Source organism: Herpailurus yagouaroundi, unplaced genomic scaffold (genome assembly GCF_014898765.1).
Source record: "Herpailurus yagouaroundi ecotype Mexico unplaced genomic scaffold, PumYag 253, whole genome shotgun sequence".
Taxonomy (NCBI): Eukaryota; Metazoa; Chordata; class Mammalia; order Carnivora; family Felidae; genus Herpailurus; species Herpailurus yagouaroundi.
Genome location: NW_024412470.1, coordinates 4,762,924 through 4,770,609, shown reverse-complemented (window position 1 = coordinate 4,770,609; position 7,686 = coordinate 4,762,924). Strand labels below are relative to the sequence as shown.

At 45.4% G+C, this 7,686-nt stretch overlaps 1 non-coding gene across 1 annotated transcript; it reads right to left on the bottom strand.

Moving 5' to 3' along the window:
* Window positions 1–772: 772 nt before the first annotated feature.
* LOC121020951 (U6atac minor spliceosomal RNA) lies at window positions 773–893 on the bottom strand. Its single transcript, XR_005786378.1, has one exon. It is a non-coding gene; the product is annotated as a U6atac minor spliceosomal RNA (small nuclear RNA).
* Window positions 894–7,686: the final 6,793 nt, after the last annotated feature.

The window sequence follows — 7,686 nt, the reverse complement described above, 5'->3', positions numbered from 1 at the left end:
CACAAGATGGAGACACTGAGATCATCAGCGACCAGACCCATAACAGAGTATGTCCCACAGCCCTTTATTAGGCCCCAACCTCACCACCACCCACCTCCTCCCGACCCCCAGCCCCCACCCCCCTCAACCACTGTCCCGGCTCCCAACACCACACTCAGTTCGCCTCATGGGATTCCCTCTGAAGAAGCTGGATCCCAGAAGTGCACAGAAAAGATTTTATTTTTTCTCTTCATCAGCAGTATCTGGGAGGCGGGGGCTGAGCCCGAGCTGGGTGCTGTCTTCTATTTGCAACCATCAAGATTCCTAACTCCTTAACGCCACATAAACTGTGAGGAATTTTAGGGAAAGAGTCATCTCAGAGAGAAACCCCCCGCAGCGGGCAGAAGGCCAAGTGGGGAGGGACGTGGAGTGAGATAAGAGGAAGGCAGTATGAGGAGATAGGGGCCCCGGAAGAAAAGCATTCCAACCGCTCCCACCAGACGTCAGCCCGTCCTTGCCTCTCTCCACCTTTTTCTCTATTTCTAGAGACGCTGTTTTCAGCAAAGCCACACCCCCACCTCTCCGCTTGAAGCAAACGTTGAAAACAGAAGTGTAACGGGAGACACATATGCGATTTTTTTATGTTGGTAAAATACACCGAGCATAAAATTCATCATTAGTGACACTTAAGACATTCACGCTATTATGGAACCAACGCCACTGTTTATTCAGAACATGTTTGTTACCCCAAAAGGATACCTGGTACCCACTCAGGGGTCACTCTCCTTTTCTCAAAACCACGTTTAGATGCCATCAAGTAGGTGGCAGTGTGTTGTAACTCTATGTGTGCTGCGCAGGCCCCCTCTTCTATCCTTGTCAAAGGGGATGCTAACCTTCTCTCCTCCATGCAACATCTACATATGTCATTTTAAATTTCCTAGTAGCAGGGCGCTTGGCTGGCTCCCTCGGTAGAGCATTCAACTCTCGATCTCAGGGCTGTAAGTTCACGCCCCAAGTTGGGTGTAGAGATTACTTAAGGATAAATACATAAGTAAATAAATAAATAGATTTTCTAGTAGCCACATTAAAAAGAAACAGATGAGGGGCGCCTGGGTGGCTCAGTCGGTTAGGCGTCCGACTTCGGCTCAGGTCATGATCTCTCAGTCTGTGAGTTCAAGCCCTGCATCAGGCTCTGTGCTGACAGCTCAGAGCCTGGAGCCTGCTTTGGATTCTGTGTGTGTCTCTCTCTCTCTGCCCCTCCCCCGCTCATGCTCTGTCTCTCTCTCTCTCTCTCTCTCTCTCTCTCTCAAAAATAAGTAAACATCAAAAAAAAAAAAAATTAGGGGCATCTGGATGGTTCATTCAGTTAAACATCCGACTGTGGCTCAGGTCACAATCTCGAGGTTTGTGAGTTCGAGACCCACATCGGTCTCTGTGCTGACAGCTCGGAGCCTGAGGCCTGCTCCGGATTCTGTGATTCTCTCTCTGGGGGGGTGCCTGGTTGGCGGGGGGGGCCCCCCCCCCCCACTCGCACTCGGTCTCTCTCAAAAATAGATAAACATTAGAAAATATTGTATTTTACAAAACAAATAAATTTTTTTTAATTTAAAAAAGAAAAAAGAAACAGATGAAATGAATTCCAATAATTTGCTTAATCCAATTTATCCAAATTGTTATCACTTCAACATGTAATCATTTTAAGAACGATTGCTGAGATACCTTATACTCCTTCATTTTTGCGAAGTCTTAGAAATCCTGTATGTACGTTACATGTACAACGTATCTCAGTTTGGACCAGCCACATGTCAATAGCCCCTAATGGCTACCATCTGGACAGTGCAGCTCTAAATAATTTGTAGAACGCTATTAATACCCTAAATCATCTTTGTAAAAGGTGATTATTAAGTACACAAGTATTCTGAGGCTATAGTTCTATTTTTAATGTAAATGTATTATCCTAATTGTGAAAAATAATAGAAAAACTACCCATAGGTGCCAACACAAGAAAAACTGTAATAACTGAAAAACTTTTTTAAATGTTTATTTATTTTTGTGAGAGAGAGACAGAGCACGAGCAGGGGAGGGGCAGACAGAGAGAGAGGGAGACAGAGGGTCCGAAGACGACTCTGTGCTGACAGCATGGAGCCCGACGCGGGGCTCGAACTCACGGACCGTGAGATCATGACCTGAGCCGAAGTCGGACGCGTAACCAACTGAGCCACCCAGGCGCCCCTTGTGATGACTTTTTAACGCTCCGTATGTTGACTTCTTTGTGGTTCTTTTCTCATGATGGTGAATGCCACACACGGGCACCACTACTTTGCAGTGGAAACTGAAGGCCAGCATGACCGCTGTCCAGAGGCAAACGTGGAGCTTTCCCCAGGGTCACGATTCTCTGTCATTGCCCAGGGCTGGGGATGACCCCCAGGGACGGCTGCAGTTTCGTCATGTAGCTGACAAGCCTCTTGTTCCCTAACAAAGCTAGAGGCCACCGAGCCTAACCTAGAAACCTGGCCTTGGATTTCGAAATTCCTCCCCACCCCAGATTCGTATGGCTTTCTCTCCCACACGCATTTGAACCTAAGTTTGAAAACATGTCCTAGGTAATGAGGAGGCTGGTGATCTAGCTCGTGCCTAAGAGCCCTTCCAACCCGAACATTCCAGGGTACTCGGCTGCATTCATTTCTCCACCCAACAGGCACACACGGACACACAAACAGACTCACACACACACACACACACACACACGATCTGGGTCACCAGTTCTGCCCCAGAGAAGAGCTTGCAAAGAAGGAAGAACACCTCGACTCAACCTCGCTAACTCACTGGGAAAACACAGAGATCTAAACAGAGGCACTCGTATTTAGCATTCATGCTCAGAAGGAAGAAAACCCAGCAGAAACCAGTCTCAGTACCCAAGAATGTAAAAACATTTCTTTCTTTTTTTTTTTTTTTTAGGTTCTCAGAAGCTTTGTACCACAATGCCCCAAGTTGGAAAAAAATGTGCCATTTCATATGTTTATAACAACATCTGATTTAATATTATACAGTTTTGCTTAGTCACAAACCAGAACAAATACTTTCAGATTTATTACATCCTTCTATTCAGAGACTTAAGTAATCACAGTTAATAATGCAGCCATTCCACAGCCCAAGGAAAAGCTTTATAATTTGAGGGGACCAAAAATTCCTGAGAGGCAGGTTATTTTCAAGAAGGATTTAAGGTTTTAGAGGTCTCAATGAAGCTTGAAATTCATCTTTTCCAGTTCACATGGAAAGGGTTTCCTCCAAAGCTTGGCTGGGAGGTAGAAAGAGAAAAACCAGTAGGCACACAGCGTCTCCCTGCGCCCTTCGAGAATGTAGCAATTACCCATCCATTACTAATCCTTACCTTGTCTTTTTTTTTTTATAGTTTTTTTTTTTTTTTTTTTGAGGGGGGAAGGGGCAGAGAGAGAGGGAGACACAGAACCCCAAGCAGGCTCCAGGCTCTAAGCTGTCAACACAGAGCCCGACACAGGGCTCGGGCTCACAAACCATGAGATCACGACCTGAGCTGAAGTCGGACGCTTAACCGATTGAGCCACCCAGGCGCCCCATCCTTACCTTGTGTTTAAACATTTTTTAAACCCATACCACCGGCTCCCATACTCTTTATGTTATTAGCATTTTGGTCCTCCTTCTTATGTGTTGATTCACTGAAAGGCATCAATTGATTTAAAAAAGAAGCAAATATTCTTACAAAGCATACTTTCTCATTTCTTCCCACCCCCCACACATGCACATGGCGTTTGTTGCCCAACTTGTAAACAGCTCTTAAACCCCAAGCATTGTCCCTTCCTGGCAAATTAATTCAGGAGTAGTTAATGACATGGCAGTGAACTCAACTGCTCGGAGGCTTGGGTCATAGGTTTGGTGGCTTCAGAGCTCTACTCTCTGTCAGGGCACAGATGGTCCTCCACTGCCTCCAGAAGGGGGACTCTGGCCCCCTGAGGGCTGGAGGCGCCTCTGTGTGTTTGGATGAGTATAAACCCATCATCCAAACTGTGTGCGTCCATGTTGCACTATACGTATTTAGTGAGTTCCACGTTTCAAAGAAAGCTGGGATCTGTTACTCCAATGTTTCTTTAGCCACCATTAAGGAGAACATCAGCACTAAAGTAGGGTGAGGATTGTAAGAACTTGGTCTACAGAAAATCAGGTAAGAGTTGAGGACAGTTGGGTTTGTATAAAAATGGGACTTCCTAAGTCCCACTGCCGACCCACATCAGGACACCTACATGTCAGATCCAGGAATATCCACTTGACCCAGGGTTCCCACGTGAGTCACAGACACGCTGCGACTTACATACACTGATCTTAAAGGTCCCTTCATTAAGTCATAAGCAAACGTTTCAAAACGAGATTGATTATAGGATTAAACCAGTTTCCAGTTGAAGATACTACCACTCTTTGAAATAATTCTTGCCAACTGATTCTTTAGCAGCACACTTCCAGAAGCCAGAAGGCGTGAGTAATCATAGCTAATCATCGACTTCCATAAACCTAATAATCTAATTCCAGTAATCTAATTGTACTCGCCTACAACAGAGGCTAGTCCCTTAACGTCTTCAAACCTCACAGACACGACTGACGTGGGTAGGGAAAGTGTGGCTACAATACCGAAGGAGCTCACAGAAAGCTTTCACATCCATCCGACCTTCCTGGATCGTCGGAAGGTCAAACAGCATGTACGGGTGACAGGGCTCTGCAGACTTCATGACATGCTACACACGTGAAGGCATAATGAGAAGGTGGACATGGGTTAGATTTTTAAAAATCCTCTCGTTTTAGATCACAGTGTCTGTTTTATTACTGATAAAAGTTCGCTTGGCAAGGACGTGCTTCAGAATTATAGAAGCAATGGAGTTTCTCCCACTGGATCCCGGGGTTGAATTCATCCATCCAGCCTCAGGCAGCACTAGACAAAGCTACAGGGTTTCTTCCAATAAGGGCAGGGCTTTTCTGCCAAGCTCACCACCTGGCCCAAAGACACCTGGGACCCCGCACCTTGAAGATGAGCAGAGCCCAAGAAGAAAGGTGGAAGGGGGGCGGGGGGCAGAGCTCAACTGCGGCTCCCAGGTTCCCCAATCAGATCTCTCCTAAGAGGATGTGAGGAGGCAGAGAGAGGCAAAGACTAATTAACATCCTTTCCTTGGGGTACATTAAGGGTAAGTGTGATTGTAATACTGAAGCAGTTTATTACAGGGAGGTTGCCACCTCTGCCCTGAAATTCTTCCATTTTTTTGTTCTTTGGACCCACCGTGTCTACCCACAATGCCTCTGGCCATCCAGAAGTGGGACAGTACCCTTCAGCACCCCTAACACCAGCCACAGCTCCATCATAGATCTTCCTGGGCAAGCAGTGTGGGTTTTTGCCCCATAAGATTCTGAGATGGGTCAATACAGGACATTGTGTTCTTCAAGGCCTTTCTGTAGTCAAGACAGAAAATATAGATTCTCTTCTATTTTCCATCTCAGTTTATCTTCAGCCTCCTCGACCAACGTAACCTATTAGAAATGATGCAGTTTAATCCAATGACATCATGAAGGCACCCCCAAAATAAAATGCCAACAATAAGATGTTCTGCATTTGAACTTCTCTCAAAATATTAAATTATGGGGTGCTGGGTGGCTCAGTCCATTAAGTGTCCGACTTAAGCTTAGGTCATGATCTCACAGCTTGTGGGTTCAAGCCCTGCATCGGGCTCTGTGCTGACAGCTCAGAGCCTGGAGCCTGTTTCGGATTCCGTGTCTCCCTCTCTCCCTGACCCTCCCCCGCTCACTTGCGCGCATGCTCCCTCTCTCTCTCTCAAAAATAAATAAACCTTTAAATATATATATATATACACATATATATATTACCAGAGAGTCTGAAGCTCAAAATTAAATCCCCTTGCAAGTTAAGCTCCAAAGAAATTAAGACAAAAAAGTAAAGTCTAAAGTTAAATTATGTCACCCTCCATCAAGACTGAGGTTAAAGCCATTATGTGTCAATTTCTTATTCTCCTTATTCTCAGCGAGGGGAGTTCTGATGTTCTGGATGAGGGTGGGGGGTCCTCAGTGGCTAGCATTGGGCTGTTTCCAGAAAAGAGGCCTTTCAGTTTGGATTAAATCAGCTCCAACTCTGTGATGAGCTCAAATTTTTCTATTACTCTTTTTTTTTTTTTTACTGTGGCACAATACACATAACTTAAAATGTACTCTCTTAGCCACTGTGAGGTATACAGTTCAGTGGTATGAAGTATGTTCACACAACTATACAACGACCACCACTCCCATCCCCAGAACTCTTTCCTCCTGCAAAACTGAATCTCTGTCCCTACCCCCACCCCCTCCCCTGCTTCCTGGAAGCCACCGTCCTACTGTCTGCTTCCGAGACGCTAGCTACCTCTTACAACTGGAATCGTGCAGTTTGGGCCCTTGGGTGACTGGCTTGGTGACTTATTTCACTTAGCATAATGTCTTCCAGCTTCGTCCATGCTGTGACACCTGTCAGAACTTCCTTCCTTTTTAAGGCTGCATAACATTCCACTCTGGACATACACTACATTTTATTTACCCATTTGGCCATCGGCAGACCCTTGGGTGGTTTCCACCCATTGGCTATTGTGAATAGTGTTGCTATCAACATGGGTACCCGTGCCTCACTTTCTAAATGAATCAATGGTTTAAGCCACACAGGAGGTTATCACAGAACTATCTCCACACCACGAAATTGAGAAAATAATTCAGTCCCACGGGGTGCCTGGGTGGCTCAGTCAGTTAAGCATCCAACTCTTGACTTCGGCTCGTCATGACTTCATGTTTTTTGTGAGTTCGAACCCCAAGTTGGGCTCTGTGCTGACAATGCAGAGCCTGCTTGGGTTTCTGTGTCCCTCTCTCTGTTTCTGCCCCTCCCCTGCTTTCTATCTCTCTCTCACAATACATAAAAATAAACCGAAAGAAAAGAAAGAAAGAAAGAAAGAAAGAAAGAAAGAAAGAAAGAAAAGAAAGGAAGAGGGAAGGAAAGAAAGAAGGAAGGAAGGAAGGAAAGGAAAGAAGAAAGAAAGAAAGAAAGAAAAGAATTCAATCCCCAATCCCAGGGAGGTTAACCAGGCAAAATCGTGATTCAAAAGCCCATTGTGTGGTGCTAACAAGGACTACAGCAGATTCAGAAGAGAAGATTCTTCTAAGGGAAGAAGGGGAAATGGTTTTATCTGAAGTACTCCTCGGTCATTGCCAGGTGACCATAATCCACACAGAATTCAATTGTGGCTCCGTGTTTACCATATCCAGGGGAGATGAACTCAGCCCTGTAAACAGTGTGCTCTCTCAGAGTGTAGCATTTGAGACATTATGTATTAAACACGTTTTCATGGTCCAAAATAAGAACGCGATTAAAAAGGATTCTAAACAAGGGTTTATTTTCTGCCTGAGAAGCTTAAAATGTGGACACCACCAGCAAAGGCCAACACTTCTGAGTGTGGCGTCACAGAGAGGAAGACGAAGCGTTCGACCAGTCCTACAGCCCGCGCCCAGAAGGTCGTCTGCCAGTGTATAGATGTTGTCAACTAAAATGATGCAAAATGTCAGCCTCACATCTGTTGAAAAGGGGCTCCTCCTACAGGAAGCAAGATGGTGGGGCAGGGGGCACTAATATAATTAAAACTTGAAGGCACAGTGTAATAC